At 40.8% G+C, this 14,519-nt stretch overlaps 1 protein-coding gene across 1 annotated transcript in view; it reads right to left on the bottom strand.

The window, feature by feature from the left end:
• Window positions 1–14,519, bottom strand: part of lrmda (leucine rich melanocyte differentiation associated) — a 694,153-nt gene that overhangs the window by 663,955 nt on the left and 15,679 nt on the right. The gene's annotated exons all lie outside the window — the stretch shown is intronic.

The raw sequence follows: 14,519 nt of genomic DNA, 5'->3' as shown, positions 1-14,519 counted from the left end.
AGTTTCAGAGGAGTCAGCATAGCAGAGCACCATGCCTGGGCGGCATAGCGGGAGAGCTGTTGCTTTATTAGGAGTAGGCCGATGATAGTTGGGGGGCCAATCCAACATCAGCTCATTGGACACAGCGTTACTTATTTGGCTGAGGCCTCGGCTCAGCAGTGCTGAGCGTTGGCCTCTCCTGGCCTGTCTGCCCGTGATTGGGATCTGAGTGGCATCCGAGGGAGGAGACACTGTCACGCTCAAATGTTCCTTTTCCATTTTGAGCATCCCCAGGATTTAGTGTCAAGATGCACTTGATCAAGGTGGTCTGAAGTACATTCTTGAATCTGTTCATCTATCCGAAAGATAATCTCTTGTCACATCATAAGAAGAAGTGCTTAGGGTAACGTTCATCTCAGGTCTGGTATGTGGAGCGAACAGTTTGTCATTAAAGCCTAAATACTTGAAATGTTGGTTGAGGAAATGAAACTGGCTTACCTGACCAAAATGGATATGGAGAATTTTGTGGAGACCACGTTGGTGATATCTTATCAATGCTTTGAGGTACCTGCTCTGTGTCATCATCTGAGCAGATAGGCTCCAAGACAGTGGAAGGTAGGGATCACAGCTGTCCATTAGATCACAAACATTCTGCTAGGTGTGAGGTTTTGATCTTCAAATGCTCCTTTCCTCAATTGTCAAAGATTGCATCCCCTTATTGAAAGTGAATGTTATCATTGGGGTTTGCTCTGCCTAGTGATAGTTCCCAAACTATGGTCTGTGTTTACCATGGTCTCATGTTGAGCTTTCATCACCAGATAGTGGTGCTGTTCTGCATTTTGGGAATTTCCCAATGCCATTAAATAAAGAGCAGAAAATAGTTTAGAGAAACAGCGTGGAAACGACCCCTTTGGCCCACTGAGTCCACATCAACCAGCGATCACGTGTACACCAGTTCTATCCTACACACAATTTACAGAAGATAATTAACCTACAAACCCATATGGCTTTGGAATGTGGGAAGAAACCGAGCACCTGAAGAAAACCCACGTGGTCGCAGGGAGAATGTGCAAACTCTGTACAGACAGCACCTGTAGTAAGGTTTGAACCCGGGTCTCTGCCACTGTAAGGCATCAACTCTACCGCTGTGCCACTGTGTCGCGCAGTGTGAGATCCATCCGTGAATAGGCTTAAGTTAACTGGACATGACAACCTTGAGATTCCCTCTGAACATGCACATCATGCTATACTGAAGCACAACTATCAAGGTTGAGATGACCTTGATTGTCTTCATTGTCTGGTTATGTTCCAGATTTGATTTGAACACAAGGATATGTCTGAAGAATGCTTCCGACACTAAACCTTACCTATTCCTTTTCTCCAGAGATGCTGCCTGACCCGCTGAGTTACTCCAGCACTTTGTGTCTATCTTCAATATAAACTAGCATCTGTAGTTTCTTCCTACATAAGGTTATGTTATATTGGTGCAAAATATTTAACATAATGGCAGGTTACATCATCAGTTGAAAAGTACAAATCATTAAATTTAATGGCATTGAGAAATCATGATTAACCCAAGAGGTTTGTAATGTTTGACGAGGGAAATAAAGTGGGTTGTTAACCTTGGAAAGGAGGAGGGTACATGCAAAACGTTACTCAAGCTTCAAAGGCAGAGCTAAACTAAAAGAGTAGAAAATAATGTAAATCTGCAGATATTTTTCATTACTAAGAAGCCTACCTCTGTGCTGAAAATTTAATGGCATCACTTTTTACCTGACCCTCTTACCAACAGGTATAGAAAGCACACGACATACGCAAAGTTTACAAATGGACAAATTGTTACATAGAACAATACAGCACAGGAACGGGCCAGCACAGGAAAGGGCCTATGGCCCTTCAGCCCATAATGTTTGCCAAGTTAAACTGATCACATCTTCTTGAACATGATCCCCTTCCCTCGATTCCTTGCACTTCCATGCACCTATCTAAAAGTCTCTTTAGTGCCACTATTGTATTTGTCTCCAACACCACCCCCAGCAAAGACCTCCAGACTGCCATGACTCGGTGTAAAGAAAACTGGCCCCGCATAAAAATGTTGCCTTATGATGGAGAAAAATTCTCTCTGGAACACTGCCCTGGAGGGATTTTGCATTAGTCTTCTTCCAAGGGCTGTTAGCATTCTCCACTTTAGGCAAGGCAGAGTCAACAAGACTGTCACAGTTTAAATTTCTTTTTGAGAGATGACCCGTCTGACAGTGTACATTCCCTTTTGTATTGAAGTATTAATTTGTTCTGGGTTCAGGCCTCAAGTGGAATTGTCAACCTTCTGACTAGGTTGAGTATCACCATGAAGACAAACAAAGGCATCACGCGTTTCCTTAGAAAACCTGCCATGTCCTCTGGGCATCCCCATGCACTACATTGCACACATTAACAAGGTACCCATCAGTTCCAGTGAGATCGCTACACACCTAGCTCCAAAATTATGGAGGCTGTGAATGAGGTGCATGTTTGACTCAGTGGTAGTACTCAACCAAATCAGATGATTGCCAGTTCTGCTTGAGACTTGAACCCATAACCTATTAACTCTTCAATATAACAATGAGGGAATGTTTCAATGACAGATGCACCATCTCGTAAACAAAAAATTAAACTGTGACTATATTTACCTCTTGAGATGGATATAAAAGATATTACGTGACCGTTCAAAGGAAGAGCTCTCAGATGTCCCGGTTAATATTTTAAAAAGAACATGGTTTTTATTTTGCTTATCTCTTGCTGTTTACTCATCATGATGTTCACAAAGGGACTGCTGCTTTGCTTACATTAGAATAATTTATTGTCACGTGTACCAAAGTACAGTGAAAAGCTTTTTTGTTGCACGCTATCCAATTGGCAGAAAGACTGAACATGATTACAATCAAGCCCGCCACAGTGTATAGATACAGGGTAAAGGGGATAACATTTTGTGCAAGATAAAGTGCTGACTTTAGTCTGAATAAAGTCTGACGGTCTCCAGTGAGGTAGATAGTTGGACAGGACTGCTCACTTGTTGATAGGATGGTTTAGTTGCCTGATAACAGCTGTGAAGAAACGGTCCCTAAATCTGGAGGTGTGCGTTTTCACATTTCTGTACCTTTTGTCTGATGGGAGGGGGAGAGGAAAGGGAGTGCCCGGGGTAAGAGGCATCCTTGGTTATGCTCCTACACAATTTAATTAGCTGCAATGTTTTTCTTCGAATTCCACAGGTGTACAAAAAAAAGTTCCTCACGTCAAGTCCACCATTGGAGTGATCATGTCTGATCCTGTCCTTCAAGTCAACCGTTGACTGAGATGGATCACACCCATCTATTAGCTCTGCTTGTACTGATAGCTTTGTCACTTCTACTTCTCGCTGGGAGCGGAGAGCGTACCCAGACTGACATGCGGAGCTTTTTCTCCTGCTCTGAATTTTGAAACGTCCACATTCTTTTGTCGAGGTTCTTTTGTCTATCCACTGACCCTCCCCGGCTGCTCCTATTCACTCATTAACCAAACAACATTGTTTACAGCTTTCCCCCTCCCCATAATCACACTGGTTTCAAGCTACCAGAGACTTGCCCCAAGCCCCTTCCTCTCTGCAACTCGACAAGTTTTCTTGTCTCCTTTTTAGTTCTCACCTGCTGAGTATTGCCAGGATTTCCTATTTTTCTCAGGGTGAACACTCTTCATCAGAACTAGGACAAATACCAAGGCTTCTCTTTCCTCGAGGTGCTACCTGAAGAGTGTTTTGAACATTTGGGCATCAGTAGAGCTGCTGCCTCACAGCGCCAGAGACCCGAGTTCAAACTTGACCTCAAGTGCTGTGGGTGTGGAGTTTGCACGTTCTCCCAGTGACCATGTTGGTTTCTTCCAGGTGCTCTAGTTTCCCTTTCCCAAGACGTGTGGGATTGTAGATTAATTAGCTATAGAGTCATGCAGTGTGGAAACAGCCGCTTCAGCCCAATTTGCTGATGCCAACAAAATTTCTACACTGGTTCCATCTGCCTGCATTTAGCCCATATCCCTCCATAGCCACGCTATCCATGTTTTTTTAAACATTGTGATAGTACCAGTCTCAACTACCACTTCTGGCAACTCATTCCATTTACCTACCGCCCTTTGTGTATAAAATTGCCCCTCATGTTCCTATTAAATCTTTCCCTCTCCACCTTAAACCTACGTCCTCTGGTTTTTGATTCCCCGACACTGGGTAAAAGACTGTCCATTTACCCTATCTATTCCTCTCATGATCTTATATACCTCTATAAGATCATCCCTCAACCTCCTATGCTCTAGGGAATAAAATCCTAACCTGCTCAACCTCTTTATAGCTTAGGCCCTCGAGTCCTGGCAACATCCTCGTAAATCTTTTCTGCCCCCTTTCAGCTAATTGGCTTCTGTAAAATTGCCCCTAATGTGAGAAAGTGGGATAACACAGAACTAGCTTGAACAGGTGATCGACAGTCGATATGGACTTAGTGGTCCGAAGGGCCTATTTCCATGCCGTATGTCCAAAATAAAACTACACCTTGTGTTTTTATGTCAAATCGTACAAAAGCCCTGCAACAAATGCAACAAGACTAAATTATGTATTCCAAACCATCATAATAAAGTCCAGTATATAATTTTCTTCCTCATTGCTTGATGTTCTTGTATGTTTACTTCCTGGTTTTTCAATAAACAGCAGACCAAGATACTAGTGCACCCCACATTTTAGATATTTCTTCCTTTCATGCTTAGCTTCTACAGAGAAATTGAATTGGACATCCCCACATCATTTATAGTATTTTCTAAATATTTGGTTTTCTGTTATTTGCATTAGTTTTGGCAGGGATTTATCTGATAGCTCCAGCTAACTACTAATTTACAAAGACAAAATACAAACTACTGGAGAAACTTAGCTGGTCGAGCAGCATCTGTGGTGGGGGAGAAAGGGATCCTTTATCCCCACAGATCCACTGAGTGGACAGACTTCCCACCACTGACTCCACCTACACTATCTACCTCCACTATCTACACTTCACACCGCTACGGAAAAGGAGGCAACACAATCAAAGACATCCCCACCTGGTAATTTCTCTTTCTCTCTGCTCCCTATGGACAGGAAATAGAGAAGCTCAAAGGCATGCACCACCAGACTCGGGAACAGCAGGATATTCTTGCTATTGAGGGCGTGCAGTGTAGGTTTACTAGGTTAATTCCCGGTATGGCGGGACTGTCATATGTTGAAAGACTGGAGCGACTAGGCTTGTATACACTGGAATTGAGAAGGATGAGAGGGGATCTTATCGAAACGTATAAGATTATTAAGGGGTTGGACATGTTAGAGGCAGGAAACATGTTCCCAATGTTGGGGGAGTCCAGAACAAGGGGCCACAGTTTAAGAATAAGGGGTAGGCCATTTAGAACTGAGATGAGGAAAAAGTTTTTCAGTCAGAGAGTTGTGAATCTGTGGAATTCTCTGCCTCAGAAGGCAGTGGAGGCCAATTCTCTAAATGCATTCAAGAGAGAGCTAGATAGAGCTCTTAAGGATAGCGGAGTCAGGGGGTATGGGGTTAAAGGCAGGAACGGGGTACTGATTGAGAATGATCAGCCATGATCACATTGAATGGCGGTGCTGGCTCGAAGGGCCGAATGGCCTCCTCCTGCACCTATTATCTATTGTCTATTGTCTATTGTCTATTCCCCGCTGTTATCAAGCTTCTGAATGGTTCTTCCATAAGCTAGGGTACTGTTCGATTCACCTCTGCCCCATCGAGGACTCTGCCTCTGGAACTGGTGCACGATAATGCTGAGAACTATATTCTGCACCTTTCTTTCCACTATACCTGATGTACTCGAGTTTGGGTCAAATGTACTTAGGCACTGTATTATCTGATTGGATCACATGCAATACCAAGCTTTTCACTGTACCTCAGTACACATGATAATAATAAACCTAAAGCAGAATTCCTACAGCAGTTTTTTTTTTCCTCTCAATTCCAGCAACTACAGTATCTTGTCTCTATGAAGTCCCTCAAACTGGTTGAACTGGACTAATATTATCCCTTCCACATCGTCTACTATATTATGCCGAGTTAATACTGGTTTCTGTAGGATGCTTCTGAAAAATAGAGGAATATAATGTCAGGATCACAGTGATCAATATCCACCAGGGATATTTCCTGAGCATATTCATGTCAGTTGAAAGCAGAATCGATAGCATCAAGGTGTTGAATAGTATCCTTAATAACCAGCTGGACATGTTAATCACCAACATATTCAAACAATTCGGCTCAGATTCTTGAATGAAGCTAAACCATCCAACTTCAATTATTTAAGATTATTGACAGCCACATGTAATGGCTTTGAATGACAGCTGCCAGCTGAAACCATGCCTCAGGCTGGTAAAAAGGGGCAGAGATTCCCATTCTTTGATGCCCAGAGTTTCTGACTGCATGCTTCAAGCCAGCTGCACATCGCCAAATCAATGGCCAGTCTAAAACCACTGGATTAAGCTGGCTCCAAAATAGGGGTTTGTCACCAAGAGCAGTCGAGCCTCCAGCAGTTCTACGCAGGCTGTAAGATCAAGTTAAGTCATGCTTAACCTGCACCTCAGCTCTGGAGAAATCTGATCTGTTATTTCAAGTGTTATCTATCTGTTGGTATCTTAAATATAATAAGGAGAGGAGAAAAAAAAGGGCATTTATTAATAAATGAATGTTGCTGAGCGTGGGCTTAATCCCTAATTCTAAAACTTTATTGCGGGTGCCAGATCATGTTGGCTAAAACGCTCAGCGCAGAAGAGAATCTTTTAACAGCATGAGATAACCTAATAGTTTAGTTTAGTTTAGCTCACGTGTCATGTGTACCTCAACCCCTGAAATCCTTGGATCTTTCTTAAACTGTAAAGTAGCCCTTCAAAGATAGACACAAAATGCTGGAGTAACTCAGCGGGACAGGCAGCATCTCTGGCGAGAAGGAATGGGTGACATCTCGGGTCGAGACCCTTCTGAAGAAGGGTCTTGACCCGAAACGTCACCCATTCCTTCTCTCCAGAGATGCTGCCTGTCCCGCTGAGTTAATCCAGCATTTTATGTCTATCTTTGATTTAAACCAGCATCTGCAATTCTTTCCAACACAACTAGCACTTCAATCTCTGACATGACTTGGTTTACCATACAAATGAAACTCCAATGTTACAAGTTGTTACTTCTCTCCTGAAAGCTTGTTGATCTACCTTCAGCTAAATGAAAGGGCAGACACAATTTCATGCAATGTTAGTTTCAAACCACTGGTTCATTAACGATATTAATTCTTTGATAAGTACCCATTTTAACATGACACATTGGAGTTATATCTCTGAACAGAGTTTGGCAATTATTAATATTTGACAGAATCAGACCTTAAGTGAATCAATTAAATTCCAGCTTTCACAATTTTAACAGAGATAACTGCTTCAGACTACAATTTTCACACGACAGAGACGGCCATTCAGCTCTTTTGAAACTTGACAGGTCAAAAAAAAGCGAACCAAAAAGCACCTTATAACCATCATCTCTCCTCTTTACTTGTCAGATTTACTTTACTAGTGTCTCCACTGAAATGTATTCGCCGTGCCAACTGCCACAAGGTGATTTTTCATGTCTTGTCAAAAAGAATCTTCTATTCGTTCCATATTAACATGTCACATTTGGTGATCAGGCCATTTCTACAGACATAGATGGGCTTGGTGCTTATGATGGGGTGGCTTTCATGTCCTCATGATAACAAAGGTCAAAATCTGTAATGCCAGTGTATGCAATGTATCAGATAGATTCATGGCCAAAACGCAGAAATTCGTTTTGCTGTGAAAGTGTTGCGAAGAGGTATAATTGCAAATTTTAAATCTCAAGTAACCTTTTCTATACATTTAAGTATCAGATCTCCTTGCCTCCTGCCCCTCATGAGGGCCAATAAATTTCAGAACTTTTTCCAAGTGTGAAAATGCCCAATTTCTCAAACCATTGAAACATTTGGCAAAGTGATCTTGGGGAACTTCTGAAATTCAGCAAAACAGCATTTTACCGTTCATGGATTATGCTTTATTTCACAAGAGATCTTTTTATTAAGCCTAAATATTTTGTAGAACACAGGAAGCTCACAGACATTGGCAGAAGTTATTCTAAGGCCGATCAAGTCCTCTAGAGAAAACTGATGACAAACGGATCGGCTTCACTGAAATATTACTTGAAAATGCATTCTGCTTAATACAGAACAAGAAATAAAATTACACAAGTTAAAAATCAAATGGAAAATACCACTGAAGTTACTTGCCTGCACATTCTGATACAGATAAAATGAAAACCTGAAGCTAATGGTATAAAGTAAAATAATTAATTAATTGATACAAAAATGCTGCTTTTATGATGGCTTTGAAAAGTAACCCACAAAAGTACTAGACTTGCAGGAGTAAAATAAGAAGCTTTTCTTGCTTCCAGTCCTCCTCCTGCTACAATCAATCTGAAGGGTCCCGATCCGAAACATCACCTATCCATTTTCTCCGGAGATGCTGCCTGACCCCGTTGAGTTACTCCAGCATTCTGAGTCTAAAATAATAAGTTGTTTGGAATTTGAAGGAGAAACAGAGGTTTCTAGAAATGCATGGCAGGTCAGACAACATTGGTGGAGAAAAGCAGAGTTAATGTTTCAGGTCAACAAACTTTTATTGGAAGCATTGAGGGAAGTCAGTCCCAGGAGGTGTGTGCCTCATTTAAGTGGTTTGATAAAGCACCTACCTCTTATTTTATTCCCCTTCGAACTTTAACATTAGGTCTTGAAAAGTCCAGCAGCCAACTGCAGCAGGAACTGCCTTATGGAAAAGGAAACTGGGTCGCTTTCCAAGATTGTGTATGAGCAAGAATAAAGGCTTCTGTCTTCCCCTGCCATCATTGAGTCAGTCCACATTAAAATCTCTGAGGCCATGCCACATCACACCACTCTCCTATCCCCCATTTACAACCACATTCAGGCTTTTGGACCACATTGCACCAAACCCTCCTCAGAATATCTACCCAGTGGAATAGGAAATACGACACCACATATTGGCCTCTAATCTCTTCTGGAGTTGAACTTCTACACGTGTACAGCAGAGAGCATATTGACTGGTTGCATCGCGGCCTGGTTCAGCAACTTGAATGCCCAGGAGTGAAGACTGCAAAAATCTGTGAACACTGCCCAGTCCATCACGGGTTCCAACCTCCCCACCATCGACGGGATTTACCAGAGTCGCTGCCTCAAAATGGGAGTCAGCATCATCAGAGACCAACGCCACCCCTGCCATCGGGTAGAAGGTATAGGAGCCTGAAAACTGTAACGCCCAGGAACAGCCTAATAGCTGTAGAGTTCTTCCCGACAGCTATTAGACTATTAAACACTACAACCTCCAAATAAGCTCTGATTGTTATTATCACACTATAATTGGGTTTTTTTAATGTGCACGTGTGTATGTGTGTGTGTGTGTGTGTGTGTGTGTATGTGTGTGTGTGTATGTGTGTGTATGTGTGTATATGTGTGTGTATGTGTGTGTGTGTGTGTATATTTGTGTGTGTATATGTGTGTATGTGTGTGTGTGTTTTGTGTGTCTTGTGTGTGTGTGTGTGTGTGTGTGTGTGTGTGTGTGTGTGTGTGTGTGTGTGTGTGTGTGTGTATGTGTGTGTGTATATGTGTGTATGTGTGTGTGTATATGTGTGTATGTGTGTGTGTGTCTTGTATGTGTGTGTGTGTCTTGTGTGTGCGTGTGCGTGTGCGTGTGCGTGTGCGTGTGCGTGTGCGTGTGCGTGTGTGTGTGTGTGCGTGTGTTTGTGTGACATACTGATCTTAATTTTTCTCGTGTATTACATTATCTACAGTGTACTATGTTCACTTATTCTGTTGTATTGCTACACGTAAGAATTTAATTGTTCTATCTGGGACATATGACCACAAAACACTCTTGATTCTCGAGTTTCCACCTCTGACTTAACAATCCCAAAACGGAACTGAGCCCCTATCAGAGTTTGATGAATCCCCTCACTCTTGGTAATCCTGACTCACTAAGTATTGGAATCTTCATGTCTTGTCTACTTTTTAACCGATAAACAATAATTAATTACTGCTAGTTAAAGTAACCGTCGTTGAACATTCAAAAAGAAACACTGCAGATAAGTCAGAAAGTCCTGGCATTCATCAATAGGTCAGGCAGCATCTGTGGAGTGAGAAGCAGTGAACATTCATATCAACATGTTTAAAAAGCGACTGGCGTGTTTGGCTTGATGACCTCATGGTAAGAGGTGGTCCTTAAGGTTTGAATAATTGAAGATTTTTTAAACATAAAATTTAAAATGATCTTCCCTGTCTTTTGTCTCTTAATCTAAACATTCTGAATGAGGATCCAGACTGGAAACGTCAACTACCCACGTTCTCCAGAGATGCTGCCTGACCCACTGCATTACAACTACCCACGTCCTCCAGAGATGCTGCCTGACCCACTGCCTTACTCCACCACTTTAGTGTTCCACACATTCTTTCCCACCATTTCCTCTCCCTCCTTGATTTAAGATCGACATGACCCAGTCTGTACTTCCTTCAGTCTCAACCCTATTTTTTTTTAGATTTAGATTTAGAGATACAGCGCCCTTCAGCCCACCGGGTCCGCGCCGCCCAGCGATCCCCGCACATTAACACTCTCCTACACACACTAGGGACAATTTTTACATTTGCCCAGCCAATTAACCTACAAACCTGTACGTCTTTGGAGTGTGGGAGGAAACCGAAGATCTGGGAGAAAACCCACGCAGGTCATGGGGAGAATGTACAAACTCCGTACAGACGGCGCCCGTAGTCAGGATCGAACCCGAGTCTCCGGCGCTGCATTTGCTGTAAGGCAGCAACTCTACCGCTGCGCCACCGTGCTGCCGTGCTGAATATTAATTATACAGTTATAGCAAATATACAAATGCTTACCACACTCATGCGGAATACAGATTAATCTACAAAAACCAACATGCGCATTTAGTCGTTTGACACATCATCTTCCCTGCACTTTAGAGGGCAATCAGAAAACTGCTGAACCAAATATTAAAATCTAATCATATCAAGTGCAGCCAAATCAGCAAATGCAGTTATACATCTTCTGTGCTTTACAGACCAAAAAAATTCCATACACTGTCTGAAGGACAAATCTTGGTCAGCATAGACAAGTTGGGCCAAAGGGTCAGTCCTGTGCCGTATAACTATGAAAATATAGTGATATTTAAGAATTCTAACCACATTAAATATTCACTATTTCATTTTATTTTTATAACCCCGAAGGTCAACTAAATACTAAAACACTTTATTTAGTGCTTGTATCAATGAGAAAAAATATATTTAGCTGATAAAAATCCATGAAGCACAATTATTCTTTTGAAATGAAGGCCATGGAGTTTCATGGAACAGTAATTAGCATCCAAATGCAGTCAGTTTCTATTACTATTTAAAGTGTGTTTTGTTTTATTAAAGTAATAAAATCTACACATCACTTTTTTTTATATCACTCATTTAACAATCTTAATATTCACAGCATCTCTTCAAAGTTAACACATTTTGCTACAGTTAGTCTTTTCAGCCCTTGTTTGCAAATCATCTCGAATTTAGAAACCTAATGCACAAGTTACTTCTACAAAGGATGTTTTTCAAAAATAATTTCACTAAATTAAGGAGGCATTTGATGCAGAATCAGCTCCCCAAGGTTCAAATAAAAAATGCTGTAAATGGAGCCTTGATTAGACAGTCAGGTTATATTTGAAAATATTTACCAACAACCATTTCTCCCGAGACTAAGAACAATCCCTGCAGTTATTTTCCTTTAATTTAGGAAATGCAAAGAACACATAGTGCTCCATAATGTTGGAGAATTATTTTGTTCTAATCCATTTGCTACATATTTTTTTGATAGGTTAGAGCTTTTAGAAATGTGTACATCTCAAAGTTTAATTCAGTGTTTTGTTTGCTCATTTAGCAACTTGGTTAGACTGCATTAATACACTTTTTTTTTGCTCTCTGCACTCTTGTGTGTTTCTACCTCAATCACATTTTTTTTAGAAAATAGATGGTCTTATATCCATATAGTCTTATATGGTCTTATAGATTGAGAATGATCAGCCATGATCACATTGAATGGTGGTGCTGGCTCGAAGGGCCGAATGGCCTCCTCCTGCACCTATTGTCTATTGCCTATTGTCTATATCCCTTTTAATATTTTCCCATGTGGAGATTCATATATTTCATGTATCATACAAAAAGTTTGGCATTAAGATTTTTTTAATACAACCTAAATTAATACCTTAAGAGGTAGGGTCATGTTATTTGGAAAAGCAGCAGGATTACCAGTTGAATCCGAAACATTGTCAGTCCATTTCCTTTCACAGATGCTGTGTGGCCCGTAGTGTTTCTCCAAGACTTTGTTTTTCCACTAGTTGGCAAACTATGCTTTGTACATAATCTATCCTAATATCATTTTCACAAACTCATTGAAACTGGATTATTGACGAGTTTCAAATGAGTAAATGTGCATGTTGACTTTTGTAGATAAATCTGTATACCGAATCATGGAAATAGAAACATACTTCTGTGCAGGAAAGAACTGCAGATGCTGGTTTACACCGAAGATAGACACAAAATGCTGGAGTAAGATAGCGGGACAGGCAGCAACTCTGGATAGAAGGAATGGGTAACGTTTCGGGTGACCTGAAACGTCACCCATTCCTTCTATCCAGAGATGCTGCCTGTCCCGCTTAATAAGATCTTTCTGTCAAGTTTGCAGAGCCCAAAGCATGGTGAATCTCTCAGAAGGTAAAAGTCCTAAGTAACCAAAATAATAACTGTTATGAAGTATGTCTTGTTACACAAATGACCCAAGAATCTTCATATCTACTTATGTACAGTTTCCGAGAAATCTTCGGAGTTTCATGTCAAATTCAGGTCTGCGAATCTGTACTGTTACAATGCATTGCAGTGTTGCGAGTGTGAAATTTGTGTATAATTGAATTTTACACAATACATTTGTTTCCATGGTGCAATGCTTGATGAATTCTGAACCGATTATTTTCATGGTGAAGTGGAGCCAAACCTTTATAAAACTGTGAACTAAAAATGTAAACAAATAAGACAGCATCATGTGACACTTTTATCATTGCATCCTTTTTCACGCTATAATGGCTCAGTGGGCTTTTTCAAAATGCAACGATTTTGAAAAATAAACAATTCTCTTTACAATATCATAATAAGACCTATTCAACTGCATAACACAGTTGTCAATGGATATGGTATAAGCACCATATGATAACACATATACTTTATTTCTCTGCAGTAAAATAGTCATTTTTATTTTGCAAGGATTCTTATCCAGTCTATACGTTTCGTGCAATGTTAATACGAACCACTAACATGCCAATATGTTTTTCTTGATTTATTACCTACTTTAAGCTACCTTTAGAATAAAAACAATCCATGTCTTTCAACGATGAAATAAGTTGTATCTCATCAATGACAACTAATTACCTCTACACATTCCTTCTATGAAATGCATATAATACCAACATAGAGGACTTTATCATCCATATGATTGAAAGGGTATCTGGAACACCGTCACATGGATGCTACTTTGATCTCTTTTATGGGAACAGCCAGCTATTGAAATCAGCTTTCAGATCATTAGAAAACAAAGCATATGACCCGAGAAATTATTTTTGCTTAAATTAGCAATTAACACAGATTTGTGTCACGCCTCGGTCTTCAAGTAAAAACCGTGACTAAAACAGCTGAACAGCTCCTTTTGTAATGATGAGGTTATAGATAGTATTTTTCTGAGCATTGTTATATCAAAAGTCAATATTAGGGATATACGGATAGTGTTTCTGGATAAAAAGCATTTCAATGGCCTCTGCTGAATAGCTGGAGGTAATTTTGATACACCCACCCCCAATTCCCCCCACCCACCGGCCACCTTCATTGAATGAGATTGAATGAGCAAAAGCAACTCCCAGCACACTTATTAACAAGGATCCAGGTTCTTTAGAATTGAATTTATGAGCTTTCCAGACATGTAAACTTCAAGAGAGTAGGAAGTTCAATTGCTCGTCTGGAGAAGGTTGCAACCCTCTCCTCACCTACGGAAATACACAAACCTGGACTCTCAGTCTTCTCCGGATGACTTCCAGCGATCTCTTTGAAAATGTTGGTTCCGCTGCTCCCTATCCCATACAAATAGCCAAAGTACATGGCTTGCCATTCATCTGACATCAACATTAGCATTGGCATTCTGCATTAGATATTAGAGCCAGACTTAAAAAAGTAACAGACCTGCTTCTCAATTTCAAGGACACCCCTAACTTGTAACAAGCTTGAAGCCAACAAGAAGTCTGCTGCGTTTCTTCCCATTTCCCACTTATTGTGCTATTTTCTGGCAGGAGTGGCAAGTCTGAGAACATTCTGCTGTGTGTTCCAGTTGTAAGTTTAAATTAATCAAGGTATTATGGTTT

Source organism: Rhinoraja longicauda, chromosome 35 (assembly GCF_053455715.1).
Source record: "Rhinoraja longicauda isolate Sanriku21f chromosome 35, sRhiLon1.1, whole genome shotgun sequence".
NCBI lineage: Eukaryota > Metazoa > Chordata > Chondrichthyes > Rajiformes > Arhynchobatidae > Rhinoraja > Rhinoraja longicauda.
Note: the sequence above shows the minus strand (reverse complement) of the source record. Positions and strands in the feature narration are given on the sequence as shown.